At 37.2% G+C, this 16,751-nt stretch overlaps 1 long non-coding RNA gene across 1 annotated transcript; it reads left to right on the top strand.

The window, feature by feature from the left end:
• The first annotated feature begins 355 nt into the window (after positions 1-355).
• On the top strand, positions 356-1,364 carry LOC125496408 (uncharacterized). Its single transcript, XR_007273067.1, has 2 exons — positions 356-980; positions 1,095-1,364. It is a non-coding gene; the product is annotated as an uncharacterized LOC125496408 (long non-coding RNA).
• Positions 1,365-16,751: the final 15,387 nt, after the last annotated feature.

Raw genomic sequence — 16,751 nt, 5'->3', positions numbered from 1 at the left:
AGTGGAATTATTTGGGATAGAATACTCTGGTATTCTGAAGTATTCTACCAACTCTTTTTCAGAACTACTTTCACTAGTAGAAAAAGGACGATTTGCATCGAATGAAAGGCAAAACGACGCAAAAACATAATTTGCGTCGCATGCTATGAAGAGTGCGACGCAAAACACGAGCGATATGCGTCGTACCCTATTGATGTGCGACGCATATAGCTCATGTGCGTCGGACACTTAGGTCCATCCGACACACATCGTGCGTCTAGGTGACAAAATTGAAACCTTATCTGCGTCGCACTTAACTAATGTGCGTTGCGAAAGGCTAATTTGCGTCGGATGTTAATTAAGGTGTGACGCATATAATTCCACTCAAAATAATGATTTGGGTTGATCTGCGTCGCATGGGCTGTATGTGCGACGCAGATAAGGCTCAAAAAATGCAGAAATTAATGAGTTGGGCTTATCTGCTTCACATGGGCTTTATGTGCGACGCAGATTAGGCTAAGGAAATGCAAATAAGGCGCGCACTTCATTCTTGTATTTTCAAACCCTAACTTTTTTTTTGAGGGTATCAAACCCTAACTTCTTAGTCTCTCCCTCTCTCTCTTCAGCCGTTCTTCTCTCTCTCTCCCTCTCTCCCTCTCTCCATCTCTCTCTTCCTCATACCACTAGTTCATCATCAACAACTTCATTCTTATTTGTCTCTTTTTCCTTTGCATGCAACGAATTCTATATCCCTTGCCCTCACTTATGAAATCTCTTTCTCACCTCCATCCCCTTATCATTCGAAACTCAAATTTGCCATACCTTATTCGAAACTCAAGTTTTAGGATTACCTTGCTCGAATAAAACGGAAACCGAAGAAATCATATATATTGCTCGAACAAAAGCAGAGATCTTTTCTTCCTTAAGAAATTGTCGCTGAACAAAAATTTCTTAATCTTATTCTAGATCGTCGGTGCAAGAACCGAGGCTTTTCATTTCAGGTATTTTTTTGCAGTTTATGGTATTTTGTTGAAGTAAATAATTGAACCGTCAAAAAATCAATTTCTGGTATTTTTTCAGTTTATTAACTCAATTAAAATGTATTGAATTTGCAGATCTGGTGGAGAAAGAGAAGAAATTGCAGACAACTTTTTATATTTCGATCATTTTAGGATGTTTCTCTACTTGTTGTAGGAGTGATTTGGATTTTTTGGTTAATTCATTTTATTTTGTAAGATTTGTATAATTTTTCATTTTAGATTTCGGTTCATGTTTTTTTATTATAGAACAATTGTATAAGTTTTTCATTATAGATTTTTGTTCATGTTTTTTAATCTATTACCCTTTCTCTATTTCATGAAATTAATTTTTTTTTGGTAAAAATACGCCCATTTGTTTGTATTTTAGTATAATTGAGTTCATTCTACTATAATCAGAATAATGAAAGAATTGTTTGCAATTTCAATGGTGGAATTGTTTTTTAATATAATTGCAGCTTTTAGAATGGTGAAAGCCTTTTTTTTAAAAGAAAAACCTACAATTTGCGTCGCATGTGGCATAATGTGCGACGCAAATGGTAGGTTCTGGGTTGCTGGCCTCAGCCATCTGCGTCGCACATGGCTCATCATGTGACGCAAAGAGCATTGTCATGTGCGTCACACTCTAAACCCGTCCGACGCAAATAGCTCTTCAACTGCGTCGTTCCTTGATCCGACGCAGATCATGTCTCTGTCATTTGCGTCAAGACCTGTGCCGTCGGACCCATGTCCGACGCAAATGGGCGCCTCGTATCCGACGCAAATCGTCGATTCTGTACTAGTGTTTCAAGCTTTATGAAGGACGATGTTCGTCCAATGTTGGTTGGCGATCGGCTAAAATATCGGTATCTCCTTGCCACATCCTCGTTAGGCGCCTGGACGAACAGGAATTCGGCCTTCTATGCATGCATCTTGGACGTCTTACCCCAAGAAGTGAGGAAGCCATGACGGTTGCAGATGATAAATTAGACCCCCTCTACAGTTTAGGGTTTCTTAGATATGCAGTGTATCTGGGTAAAGGCCGACAAGGAAGGAGGAACGCCATTCAACTCACAGACGGACATAAATGTAAAAATTGTTCTGCCAGGAGTTGGGGGCCAATTGATTGTGGCAGAAGTCGACCAATAAAAGGATGACGGGGAAATCATAACCCCATATTTAAGGCCAACCGATAAACGGTGAAGTGGCCGGTGGGGGCACTAAGAATTGTATCATCCTTACCTGGTAGGACGAAGGTGTAACCCGACATAGGAATGGCCGAGGAAAGGTGCCTAAGGCCAGTGCCTACTTTTCCTAGCCAACCATTATTGGCCAGAATAAATCGTGGGTTAGAAAGGGGACTTAGGCTTCTTCTAATTTCAGACGAGGTCGTGGAGAGGTCGTCTGAATCATTGGAAGAGCCAGATTCACTTTCTCTTTCGTTGCCCTCTTCCATCTCAATGTCTCTTCCAAACGGGCTGGCCTCTAAAGGTATTTGGACAGGCCCATCCTCCTGGACGCTTCAAGGGGGAGAATGCTCGAGTGACGGCCGAGCACTTTGAATCTCATGTTCCCTATCATTGGAGATTCATCCGGTTTGATGCCTCCATCTCAGAACTGGAGGTCAGGAGAGTTATTCCACGTCTAGGACGGGCAGTTTGCTTGACGCGCGCTAGGTTACCCTGCATAGGTAAAGACTGGGTTGTCTGATATTATCATCCATATCCATAAATATAATATGCATTACCGCCCATAATAGGCCCAACTCTAGAATGTGCTGAAGAAGGAACGCTATCGGTTCTAGTGTCAAGACCAACTCTTAGATGGCCGTTATTATTTGACGAAGAGAAATTCATTTTTATTGATTTTCTAAAAGAAAAATAAAGGATTGAGAACAAAGAAGAAGAAGGGGATACCTGACGAGCTACTCGGGCAATCGGTGAAGTTAACGGAAGCTGGACGTGCGCACTCTCTCTTAGAAATTTTAAAAAAAGGCAGAGTCTCTCTCTTTAAGAAAATTCTTTCAAGGTGTGAAATGGTCTAAGAAAGGACAAAAGTTCATATTTATAGAGGGGTGAAAAAACATGTTACCCCGATAAAAACAATCGTTGGAATCAAAAGGTTATTAACAAGTGACCGGTTAAACCGGCAAAGTGGCGTCGTTTGCCGTTTTTTGAAAAACAAGGTAGTTTGCTTGAAGTAAAAGGCATTTAACCGTCCTAGCGCCAAACAGTAAAAACCCCTTTTAGGGGAAAATGTTGTTGCATGGAAATCAACTGCTCCCCAAGGAACACGTTGATCCATCTGGAGCGTCCACATGTTTCCTATCTGCAAATATAATTACTAGGCAAAAAGGAGATGGATGAAGTTCAAATTTCCATTTAGGGAAAGTACCAACCCATCTCTTTGGCCTGACATGCATTCAGGCACAAATCCCAAAAAATGTTTGCATATGATTGGATGATGTGTACCTCCCAATCATTGCCTGCCACGTGTCCTAATCCAATTGCTCAGCCAACCAGGTGCTTTTAAATTAGGGTGACCTCAAGGTACAACAATCAGACTCCAAACACTATAAATAGTCTTTAAAATAAGGAGAAAGGTACCTTATGTGAAAACTCTCTATAATTTCTCTCTCTAAACTTTCCTTATTACTCCTTATACCTTACTTAACCTTCAGAGGGGAAGCCCCTACCCAAACCTCCAGGCTGGGCCCCCTTTTTTGCAGGTTCAGGAACGAGCTCAGGTTCGGGATTATTTGTCCAGGATATTATTGCACAAGTCTTCAATCAAGAAGATGTTGAGGGATAACTGTACAATCTATGTTACTCCGACACGGATACAGGTGTTGTATCCAAGTAGGGATCAGAGGATACCACACCCTACTCCAAAATTTTGGCCGATACGGCGACCCGGTCAAGAAAGTGTCTTGACCAATATTATTCTAGACACGTCTATCATTGAGAGTGTCGGAAATAATTTCCCGACACTTTATTTTGATAAAAAAAATCGAAATTATCTCTTTTTCAAAATTAATATAGATTTAATTTTATTCAACACTCACAGTATATATAGTATACAAAAAGTGAAAAAAAAGGAGTGAATTTTTAAAAAGGAGAAGAAAGAAAGAGGAAGAGAGGTCACGTGGGAGATGGATTAGTTAGGAAAGATTTTTTTTAAAAAGAAAAAGAACTCATAAGTCATCAGCATTTAAAATAAAAGTAAAGTTGACTAAAAAGTTGTAATTCAATTCACCTTTACAGCTTTCCATGCACCTCACATTTATTTTATTTTTTGTTGTACCCCAAGTCCCAAGGACTAAAGCACTACACTATTCATCTTCCACGTCACGCCATCTTTTATCTCTCTTCTCCTTCTCTCTAATTCTTCTTTTAATCAGTAATGGCAGAACTTTTCCAGCGAGTTTTTCCTACAAATTTCAACTCAACTCGACCGCTATGACCGATATCATGCCCTAAGTTACAAATTTTGAAGGTACGTACGATGAATTATGTAATGTTTCCCACTTTTTTCTATGCGTTTCTTTCTCACTTTACCCAATATGGGTATCTGATAGGCGACACTTTTCTGATACGCGTATCGACACCCATTTCCAGGTGTGTTGCGCGTCGTGTCGAGTCGACACACTAGGTAGAATAGGGTGTTGGGGTAACGTAGAGTACAATTACTAGTCAAGCGTAACAGGTAGTATGAATGCGTCGCACGTTGATGGTATGTCACCCAAAACACTTGGTTGATTTTGTTATTATAAGCCCACTACTATTCTTTTCCTCATTAATTAGCTAAGATTCTAAGAAGAGTAATCTTTGTCAAGAACATGTACGCGTTTGTTCATAGACATGGAATATATTAAAGGGTTGGTCTTGAATTCATAGTCGTTTAGTACTAATATAGATGTATAAATTCAAGTCGTAATAGTAAATCAAGCATACGTAATTATTTTGTTTGCTTTCAATGAAGGTAGACCTGATGAGCAATGATTAAAAGTCAAAACCCCAAAAAACTAATTAATAATGCATCATTCTTTTTACTTGACTAATAAGATAGCAAGCTGCTGACTGTTGTGTAGTTTAATATCTTCATCTGGACCATCGCTTTCTATATATTACTACCAGTACTAGATAATCATAAGTCATAACTAGCCAAGATATATTTTTCATCTGAAACTAATTATAATGAAGGCGATATCATTGTTCTTTGTATTGATGTTAATGCTAAGTGGATCGCTTTTGGTTCCTCAAAGGAGGAGTTTAATTTTGATGGCAACAGCAAGGCCAAGGCCACCATCTCTATGGTCACCCAAGCCGGGTTCCCCTAAAGGTCAGAATTTGCAATATGGTTCTGAACGTCCAGTGCCTCCTCCTTGACCGCCATGTTGGAGACTTGGAGTGAGTATATGTGCATGCATGCAACTTTTCTCGGGCAATGCTATTTGTCGAGATGAGTAGCTCTGATCTTGTAAGTTGCATTTGATTGCAATTTATGCATTAATTACACCTAAGTGTGTTGTACACACAAAACTATTTATTTTCTCATTGCTTATTTGTAGATCTCTAGATAAAAACAAAAAAGAGAGTAATTAACAAAATAATAGCTTTGAGTGTATGATACGCCCAAATATATGGTATAGATCTTAGTGTTAGTTAAAAAAGCTCGTATGAACCCGGTGCACACTAATTAGTGAGCACCCAATAGATGTTATGTAGGTTGTAATGATTACAACTTCTACTATTTTCTCTTTCTCTCTCCTCATATTTCCTTGTCTTTTCAGTTTCTCTCTCATAATTGCTTCATTTTCTCTCTCTTCATGTTCTTACTATGTTTTTCAGTTTTTGTAATAGTTGATTGTACAATTGAACCTGTTATAGAGGATTATGATTATATTGTCAGTTTCAACATAGTGTGTTTGTGTGTGCCTGTGTGGTATAGTGTTTTTCTATATGTTATGTATGTTTGTTTGTGATAGTGCTTCTTTGTGTTATAGTGTTTGTTTGTGATATAGTATATTTATTTCTGATATAGTGTATCTGTTTTTCATATAGTGTGTTTCCGTTTGTTATACTTGATTGTATATTTGAACATGTTATAAATGATTAGGATAATATTGTCAGCTTTGAGATAGTGTGTTTGTATATTGTATAATGTGTTTCTATGTGCTATAGTATTTTTTTTTTTTGGCAAGAGTTATAGTATTTATTTGTAATAGTTTTTCTTTGTGTTGTAGTATATTTATTTGTGATATAGTGTATTTCTCTCTTATATAGTGTATTTGTTTGTGATATAATGGATTTCTGTATATTATAATAGTGTGTGTCCGTAGTTATGTGCGCGCGTAAGCTTGTTGTCAATGTTATCAGGATCGAAATCCTACTTTGGATCGTAGGGGTTGGTAGGATCGAATCGGTGGGATCAGATCGTACGATCGTAAGATCTTACAATTCCGTAAAATAGAGATAATTATGCTAGAATATGATTAGAAACTCATGTTAAAAATTTACACAAATTAATAACGATTTATTTCATTATCAAATGTTGATAGTTTTTCAGTACTATAAGATTAAAGTAACATGCAACCAAAATCTAATAGGAGAAATATAATATGTGAAATTACTTTATGATTATTTTACGATAGAATCGTAGGATCATAGAATTGTATTAAGATCCTACCATGTGAATTTTTGAGGTTGGGTAGGATCGGGATCAATGAGGTCCCTCCAGATCGTAAAATCGTAGGATAGTGAAATTCAGATCGGGATTGTAACAACAATGCTTGGTGTACACTAATTTTACTGGGAATGATGTCCACACAAGTCGGATTAGTGTTAGTTAGTTGATTATATCTTGTATTTGTTTTTAGTTATCCATAGTGAGTCATAAAATATAGTGATGTTGTTAGGATATTAAGAGAGATATTAGGATATTCAGTTACCTAAAATCTCTCCTTGATTATTGTACTTTACATATTTACAGATACTCTCTTTGTATACATATAGAAATCTGTGGAATGAGAAAGGCAACATACATTTTCTGCCCATTTGTGTGTTTACGTTTATTATGGTATCAGTTGCTTAGGTTATTTTTTCCGCCTACTTTTCACCATGACTGGTGCTGAACCGCCACCACCACCACCTAAAATTGAGCCTACCTCCCCTTATTATCTAGGTCCGCAAGACAGACCTGGTGATTTTATCACCCCGATTCGCTTAAATGGCGACAACTATGCTGAATGGGCAGACGCAATTCAGACTGCTTTGGAGGCTCGACGCAAGTTCGTCTTTCTCGACGGCACTATTACACAACCGTCCTTGCCATGTACCTCCACGGATTGGACCACTATCAACGCCATGCTTATTTCTTGGCTCATGAATACTATTGACCCTGAGGTAAAACGTTCTATTTCGAAATTTAAAGAAGTTCATCGTTTATGGGAAACTCTTCAAACTCGTTTTGCCATTGTTAACGGTCCCCGTATTCATCAATTAAAGTCCTCTATTGCTAAATGCGAACAAACAAAATCCATGTCTGTTCAAACTTACTTTGCTCAGTTATCTGTTTTATGGGAGGAACTTCACCATCATGAACCTTTAATCACTTGTACTTGCTCTGCTAATAATCAACATGCTGCTCGACGTGAAACAAATAAACTGCATGCTTTTCTTATGGGTCTTGATTCAGATTTTTATGCCCAAATCGCTCAAATATTTTAGCTCAAGATCCTTTACCCTCTCTTGATCGAGCCTATCAATTAGTTATCCAGGACGAACGAGTTCGTCTCGCTACATCTTCTGCCGTGTCCCACCCTCCTGCCGTCGGTTTTGCTCTTCAAGCAACGACTGGTCGTGGTCGTGGTAGTTTTACTCGGCCGGATAAATCTCATCTTACTTGTAAACATTGTCATAAAACTGGTCACGAGATTGCTCAATGCTTTGAGCTTCACGGTTATCCCGCATGGTATGAAGAGCGTGTGCAGCAACGTGCTGCTGCCACTGCCTCTCGTGGTGGGCGTGGTGGGCGTGGACGTGGTGGTCCAGCCCGCGCCCATGCTGCTGCTGCTCCGGCAGCTTCTTCGGTCAGTTCCGTAGCCAGTGGGTCTTCTCCCTCTACTTCTTCTTTTACTGCAGATCAGTGGAAGGTGTTAGCTGGCTTGCTTGGTACTACTAAAATTCCAGACGACAGATTAACGGGTATGTTTGATAACTTGTCTTGGATTCTTGACACTGGTGCGTCTCGTCATGTCACTGGTAATATTACTTGACTTTATGATATTGTTACTTTGCCTTCTCCATGTCCGGTTGGTTTACCAAATGGTTCTAATGTTCTTGCTACCCAAGAGGGTTCAGTTCGTCTTTCATCTCACATTGTTTTGTCTCATGTTCTTTACGTTCCGTCCTTGAATTGTAATTTGGTTTCGATTTCACAATTAACTGATAACTTGCATTGTATTGTTCACTTTGATTTACATATGTGTGTTATTCAGGACCAGTCGAAGAAGCGGATTGGAACGGGTGTTAGACGGGATGGACTTTACTACTTCGGCACGGATGAGCTTCATCACGTCACAGTTAATAATGTTTCCTCCTCTCTTACTCTTTGGCATCAACGCATGGGACATCCTTCCGAGAAAGTTGTAAAATTACTTCCCCCTGTTTTTGGTTTAAAAGGTAGTTTGAATAAGGCCTGTGAAATCTGTTTTCGGTCTAAACACTCTAGAACTAAATTTCCTTTAAGTGAAAACCGAGCTTCTCGTATTTTTGAGAAAGTTCATTGTGATTTATGGGGACCTTATAAACATCAATCTACTTGTGGTGCTCGTTATTTTTTGACTATTGTGGATGATTTTTCTCGTGCTGTATGGGTTTATTTGATGGTTGATAAAACTGAGGTCTTTCGTATGTTCATGTCCTTTGTTGCCATGATTGATCGTCAATACTCTCAAACCATCAAAATAGTTCAAAGTGATAATGGTACGGAATTTAATTGTTTGCATGATTATTTTTCGGCCACAGGCATATTTTTTTACACTTCTTGTACCCATACTCCACAACAAAATGGGCGGGTTGAGCGTAAACACCAACACATTTTAAATGTTGGGAGAGCTTTGAGATTTCAAGCCAACTTGCCTATTTATTTTTGGGGGGAAAGTATTCTTGCTGCTGCTCATCTCATTAACCGTACGCCTACTCCTTTACTTGCCAACAAAACTCCCTATGAGATCTTGAACGACACTTGTCCTTCTTATGATGCCATTCGAACTTTTGGATGTTTATGTTTTGCTTATAACTTAAAATCCAAAAATGATAAATTTGCCAGCAAAAGTCGAAAATGTCTTTTTATGGGGTATCCTTTTGGCAAGAAAGGGTGGAAACTTTTTGATTTAGATGCTCGAGAATTTTTTATTTCTCGTGATGTGCATTTTTTTGAGGATATATTTCCCTTCATTCACCCTGACAAAGCCAATATTACTCCTCATGTTATTGTTCCTATTTGTCATGACATTCATGATGATTTTGCCCCCATTATTGACCCAGAACACTCTCCTGAGCCCACGTCTCCTGAGCCCACTACTCTCCCTTCAAATTCCACCTCTCCTACTACTCAGATTGATTCCCCGCCTTCTGGACAGCCCACGCCATCTGGGCCTGACCCAACTGACCAGCCCACGTCATCTGGGCCTAATCCTCCTGCTCAGCCCACGCAAACTGGGCCTAATCCTACTGATCAGCCCATATCTTCTGGGCCTGACCCACCTTCTCAGCCCACATCTTCTCGAACTGACCCACCATCTCAGCCCATGTCTTCTAGGCCTGACGCTGCTACTCAGCCTTCGCTCTCTGGGCCTGCCTCTCTCTCCTCTTCTCTTGGGCCACATTCTGTTGGGTCCTCTTCTACTACCGACTCTCTCCCTAATTCCCCATCTACTTCTACTACTTCTCAACCTGATTTGGGCCGTGGTATGCGACCCAAAATTCCCTCTGTTTTATTACGTGATTATGTCACCCACTCCGTTGTAGCTCAAAGTCCGTCCTGCTCCACTCCGTCTCTACAGTCTGCTTCAGGTACTCCCTATCCTATAGCTCACTATGTTAATTGTGACAATTTTTCTATGCAATATCGGTTATTTCTTGCAGCTATTACATCAAGGACAGAACCTAAATCTTTTAAAGAAGCAATGAGAAGTAATGATTGGCAAAGTTCTATGAATGCCGAAATACAAGCCTTAGAGGCTAATCACACATGGTCTCTTGTTCCTCTTCCTCCCGGCAAACGTGCTCTTGGTTGTCAGTGGGTTTACCGTATCAAGTATCACTCCAATGGTTCTGTTGAGCGTCTTAAATCTCGATTGGTTGCTCTGGGCAATCATCAAGAAGAAGGTATTGATTACACTGAGACTTTTGCTCCTGTCGCCAAAATGGTTACTGTTCGTGCCTTCTTAGCCATTGCTGCTTCTAAAAATTGGGAACTTCATCAGATGGATGTTCACAATGCTTTTCTTCATGGTGATCTAGATGAGGAGGTTTACATGAAACTTCCTCCTGGCTACACTTCTTCTAATCCGCGGTTGGTCTGTCGGCTCTGCAAGTCTCTCTATGGGCTTAAACAAGCTCCCCGTTGTTGGTTCGCCAAATTAGTCACTGCTTTAAGAGGTTATGGTTTCTTACAATCCTACTCTGATTACTCCTTGTTTACTTATACTCATGGTTCCATCCAGATGAACGTTTTGGTCTATGTTGATGACTTGATTATTTCTGGAAATGATTCTGCTTCTTTGACGGCTTTCAAAGCCTATCTTGGTGATTGCTTTCATATGAAAGATCTTGGTTCTTTAAAATATTTTCTTGGGATTGAGGTTGCTCGTAGCTCTTCTGGCTTATTCTTGTGTCAACGCAAGTACACTCTTGACATTATTTCTGAGGTTGGCCTATTGGGTGCCAAACCAATTGACTTTCCTATTGAGCAGAATCACAAGCTCGGATTAGCTGCTGGTGCTCTCTATTCTGATCCTGCTGCTTATCGTCGCCTTGTGGGTCGTCTTATCTACTTGGCAGTCACTCGACCCGATCTGGCTTATTCTGTTCACATTCTCTCTCAATTCATGCAGGAACCACGTATTGAGCATTGGGATGCAGCTATTCGAGTAGTTCGCTATTTGAAAGGTACTCCAGGGCAGGGTATTCTTCTTCGAGCTGACAGTGATCTCACGCTCCAAGGTTGGTGTGATTCTGACTGGGCCGCTTGTCCCGTCACTCGTCGTTCACTCACTGGTTGGCTTGTGTTTCTTGGTCACTCTCCTATCTCCTGGAAAACCAAGAAGCAACCTACTGTGTCCCGCTCCTCGGCTGAAGCCGAGTATCGTTCTATGGCTGCTATCACTTGTGAACTCAAGTGGTTAAAGGGTTACTACTTAGTTTGGGCGTTCATCACCCCAAGGCTATCAAACTCTTTTGTGATAGTCAATCAGCTCTTCATATTGCTCAGAATCCGGTTTTTCATGAACGCACAAAACATATTGAAGTTGACTGTCACTTCGTGCGTGATGCTATAAAAGATGGCTTGATCTCGCCATCCTATGTGCCTACCGCTTCTCAGCTTGCGGACATTTTCACTAAGGCTCTAGGCAAGCGCCAGTTTGAGTTTCTTCTTGCCAAGTTGGGCATTTCTAATCCTCATGCTCCAACTTGAGGGGGGGTGTTAGGATATTAAGAGAGATATTTAGGATATTCAGTTACCTAAAATCTCTCCTTGATTATTGTACTTTACATATTTACAGATACTCTCTTTGTATACATATAGAAATCTGTGGAATGAGAAAGGCAACATACATTTTCTGCCCATTTGTGTGTTTACGTTTATTAGATGTACATTGAATGAGATTCACGACTCCCACAACAATGGTGTAGCACAACCTTTCTGACTGCACAAATCAATTGTCTTTGATTATCTAATGTTGTTTTTGATTTTGTATATGGGACAATATGAAATGATTTAAACCTTTTTTTTTTTTTTACTTTTGTATCCATTTCTAAAACCCCCAAATAATAGGAATCCTTAGTGTTTGAGGAGAAACCATTGATTATTGCCATGATTGTTAATTGTCATACTACATTAGCCGTATTAGAAGGTTTAACCTACAAGTTTTATATCACCTTCTTGTTTTAATAGTTCTATCATTGACTTTTGGTATTATGCACACCTTTTACTTTAATACCAGGACTGTCTTGTATAATTTAGGGGTCTTGTGTACGAAAATGTGATAGGTCAAATTTTCATACCACTAATAAAAAGTAGTTTTTTTCCAAACAAAACTCAACATATACTCCATACAAATTCTACTCGAAAATTCAATATATAATACATCCAAATTCATAATATGGATAATTAAAACTTTCCGTAAAAAACAACAGCACCAACAAATTCAAAATTAAAATATAAAATCAGCAACACAACACCTCCAACAATTCAACATATTACACAATAACAATAAAAATAATTAAATGACAAAAAATTTAAAATTAAGAATTTACCTTCAACTTTCATGTGCTAGAAGAAGCCAAAACTATAGAATATTAGACAATTTCTTAGAGAACTAGAGAAGACAGAAGAGAAGAAGAGTTGGGTTTTGGAAATTGGTTGCTCATGGATTAAAAGATCGAATTACTTCAAATTTATAAATTCCAACATAATATAAAATTTATCGGGTATTGCAGAAGCATTATGCATGTAAATTGGAGATATTAGAAAAAGTGTAAAATTGGACATCAACTAAGATACGAAAATTGGAGAAGAATGAAAAGAAGTTGTGTTGCCTTTTAGAATGTTCAAGAATGCAAAATTATTCCCAACTAAAAATTATCTTGTAGAAGCAAATTATACGGTGATGCACATGTGACTTTCTTTTCTCTTTGAAAATTGGAGCTATAATGAAAATTGAGAATATTGAAATCTTTGGGAGGCTACCGAGAACTGGAAGACAGAGGCACGAAGAGTCGAGAGTTTTGGAAATTGGGAGGAATGTCACGCATGAAAACATTAAAGTTTTTTTTTTTTACTTTGGGCAAACACAATACAATTGGGCCCTTACCCTGCATAAGGCCTTACCCGGGCATGTTTAACATCCTCTATTAAATATATCGGTAAGAAAAAATATATTCATGTTATCTATCTTGTTATATTTACCTTAATATTTATTATTATACAATTAACTTTTTATAAATTTGCATATGTATAATTAGTAATGATAAAAATTATGTATTGACAAACATGCTAATTATTTTGAGTACAATTATCGAAATTGGACGGAGTAATTCATATAAAAGCAATGCGTAAAGGATTGGATATTTAGTCTTTGAGCATATAATGTTGGATTATGCTCCAAAATAAGTCAAATAATTTTCCTAATAGTTAGGACTAGTTGCTAATAATTAGTTAGTGGGCTAACAAGTAGTGGTATACATAATGGTCTATTAGTAGAAAAGCAAGTAGTGGGCTACGTAGTAGGCATTTTCCTAATTTCACTCTTAGTGGCTCATAGTTAAGATGTCATTAGTAGTGATTTGTATGTCTACTTAAAGGCTGCTTTGTTTATTCATTTATGTGTGAAAAATATATAAAAAGTAGTTTTTTTAATTAATATCTCCAAGTTTCTCTATTTTCTCCTTTAAAAATTCTACCTGGTATAAGAGCATCAAATTAGATTCTTAGAGGCCAAAAAAGGAGAGAGAGAATGTGAGAGGGATGAAAGCAACACAACCTCATCGATTTGAAAGACAAAAACAAGAACGAGTTTCAAAAATTGATGAGAAAGTGCACCATTTATCAAGAGTTAGAGAGAAGTGCTCTAGCATGGTTAATGGAGAGATGTGCTCTATTGAATGAAAGTTGGTAACAAGTGCATCAACACAGATAAGATTGGTGAGAAGTGTATCAACAAAAGTCAAAATTCTAGTAGTGAGAAGTGCATCACAAAATTACCAAGTTTTATGGCAAGATGGGTGATGAAGATGTTGAAGATCAAGAAGAAAATTATGAAGCAAGGGGGGGTGTGTTGGATTATGCTACAAAGTTAGTCAAATTGTTTTCCTAATAGTTAGGACTGGTTGCTAAGAATTAGTTAACAAGTAGTGGTCTTCATAATGGTCTACGTAGTGGGATAGCAAGTTGTGGGCTAGGTAGCGGACATGTTCCTATTCTCTCTTTAGTGACTCATAATCAAGATGTCATTAGTAGTGCTTTGTATACATATTTAAATATTGCCTTGTTTATTCATTTATGTGTGAAAAATATATAAAAATGTATTCTTTTAATTTATCCAAGTTATTATGTTTTCTCCTCTAAACATTCTACACATAATTAGTCTTGATGGTGGCGAAGTTTGTAGTGTTGCTTTAACTTGAGTACTTCACTAATTGAAATTACTATAGTGGTTCTGTCCTTAGTAGTGTAGTCTCAAAGATTTGAAGAAACTAGTTTTTACTAAATTTAGTCAATTGCGTCTATAGTGTTATATTTGTATAATTCTACTAACAATACCTAACCTTGCATAGCCTCTCCTGCATAGTTAGAGAGTCTAAGTTTCCATCATTGCATCATTATGTGCATTATCAGAATTGTTTACACCTATCTGATAACATCTTATTTTACAGGTTAATCAAATTGCCTTGCTTGTAGTTATCGCATTGAAGACTAGCTTTGTTTGTAGAATCTGGCGATTTATAGATTTATTCTACCTTGCAAAGCATCTAGAATTGTGCTCCATCTCAACACCGACTACTTTGAATTTGATTTTATAAACCTCAGTCAAAGTGGGGGCTTCAGTAGCCATATGATCATGTCTTCCTAATTTAGTATCCAATGAATATCCATATCGTCGTCCTAATTGGTCTTATCAAAAGGAGGGCAATCCAAAGAGCTAAGTCCACAATCTTTTTAAGAATGCAAATTAAAGTATTTATTTCTTTAACAAATTCCAAGCCTTATTTGAAAAGCCCAATTCATTATTGGTGATAATTAATGGTATTTTATGCCCATTTTTTAAAGTCCAATTTATTATTTCTGAGAATTAATTGTATTTTTTATTCAGAATTTCTTAAATAAAAGATATTATGAAAATAAGATATTATAAATTTTTTTTGGAGAAATTCACAAGAGAGGGCCCAACTATTACCCATTTTCTTTTATAGGTCCCAACTATGGATTATTCTTTGAAGGTCCCAATTTTACCATATTTTTACTTTTATAAGTCCTGAATTACTTATAAATGGTTTAACAGGTAATATTTTTAAATGTTGGCCCCATTTTATAGGTCTTTTTCATTTCCTGAAAGCGTTCGAAGATGGTAAACATTTAAAAATCTTACCTTCTAAACTGATTATAAGTAACTCAGGACCTATAAAAATCACAAGATAGTAAACTTGGGACCTGTATGGAATAATTCATAGTAGGGACTTATAAAAGAAAATGGGTAATAGTTATGCTCTCTCTTGTGAATTTTTCCAAAAAAATTCTAGATAATTGATTTTCGAATTTAAATGATAATATTTAATGAAAGTTAAAAACAATCTTTAATTCTAGATAACAAATGAAATTAGACAGAGTTGTAGTTGTGAGACGTACAATTTAATGCGTCCCTCGCACTAGGGTGCACACTCGCGACATCGAGATATTCATCAAAATTCATACACATCTAGCTGATGCACACCGCGCAATGCAAATCTTATCTCGTTTTTTATTTTATTTTTGCTACATGTAGATCTCAATCCATTTGATTTTGGGACACGACTTTCAACACAGTTTCCAACTGATTTTCAGACAAATATCACCTCTAATACTCCAAATATAAACACTTCAAACTCAAAAACACAACTTTTAATCTCCATTCAGTCGAAGCTTCAAAATTGCTCCTTCCGTAGATCGTTATTCAAGACCCAAGCGACAAAGGTATATTCTCGAGGGTTCTTAATATTTGAATTCCTATATAATTTTTTGAAGTTAGTAACAAGTTTTTCATGATGTAGATTCTTAAATATTTCATGATTCTTGTATCTTCTTCTGGAATTTCTTATTCTTCATATTTTTCTATACTTCCTCAGTTTCCAAATATATGATACATTTTGACTTTTAGACTATTGATACTCTCCATTGACCTTGTTTTGTGATTTTTACGTAAGAAAAAATATAGTCATGTGGGATGTTTTTAGATTCATCTTAATGTATACTTTCATAATATCAAGTTTTCATATTTTTTACATTTATTGAATTAGAGTAATACCAACTAAAGTTATGCGTTGGCAAGCATGCTGGGAAAAGTGTGACAAGTATTTTAAAATAGAAGTATATTATATCCATGGACTATGCTTGTATACTTATTGCTTTCATAGATTCAAATGATTGTTTTTTCTAATCAAAGACCTAATCAAATGTTTCAATATTTAAGTTAGATAATTTGGACAATTGGATTACATTCCTAGTAATTTGGTTGTTTAATGGACATATTACAAAAAATAGTCTTTTTGCTTGTTATAAATGAGCATAGATTAATTTTGGAATGCATAAACATATTGTGTGATTCTTTATTTGCATAAAATAAATTCATGAATCGTATTAAGTAGAAGCCAAAAATGGGCAAATGTGGTTCATGATCATATTCATACCTACACAATTGAACTCAATCTTTGGTTCATGGACCAATTATGAAGTTATGACGGGGAAATCTACATTGGTTAAGTCTCTAAATATATA

The sequence above is a fragment of the Beta vulgaris genome, chromosome 4 (genome assembly GCF_026745355.1).
Source record: "Beta vulgaris subsp. vulgaris cultivar EL10 chromosome 4, EL10.2, whole genome shotgun sequence".
Taxonomy (NCBI): Eukaryota; Viridiplantae; Streptophyta; class Magnoliopsida; order Caryophyllales; family Amaranthaceae; genus Beta; species Beta vulgaris.
Note: the sequence above shows the minus strand (reverse complement) of the source record. Positions and strands in the feature narration are given on the sequence as shown.